At 45.4% G+C, this 262-nt stretch overlaps 1 protein-coding gene across 1 annotated transcript in view; it reads left to right on the forward strand.

Moving 5' to 3' along the window:
• Positions 1-262, forward strand: part of LOC119587349 (GTPase-activating Rap/Ran-GAP domain-like protein 3) — a 420,180-nt gene that overhangs the window by 257,945 nt on the left and 161,973 nt on the right. The gene's annotated exons all lie outside the window — the stretch shown is intronic.

Genomic DNA, 262 nt, shown 5'->3' on the forward strand with positions numbered 1-262 from the left:
ACCCATTAAACCCACAACGATATATTAACGATCTCAACGCCCCCCCCCCCCCTTTCTCCTCATTTCTCCAGCTGTTAAAAATGTTCCCACCAATCTCTCTCGAAACGTGACGTAAATGTTCACAAAATGTGCCAGAGATACATGTCCCGTATGAGAGCGAGCGGCCGGCCAGGCATTCACTCACCCGCACTTGCTATTGACAATTACTTTGACTCTAGCAATCAAACGAAATTCTACGTTTTGGGAATCCAATAAATCGTTT

This window comes from Penaeus monodon, chromosome 22, assembly GCF_015228065.2.
Source record: "Penaeus monodon isolate SGIC_2016 chromosome 22, NSTDA_Pmon_1, whole genome shotgun sequence".
NCBI lineage: Eukaryota > Metazoa > Arthropoda > Malacostraca > Decapoda > Penaeidae > Penaeus > Penaeus monodon.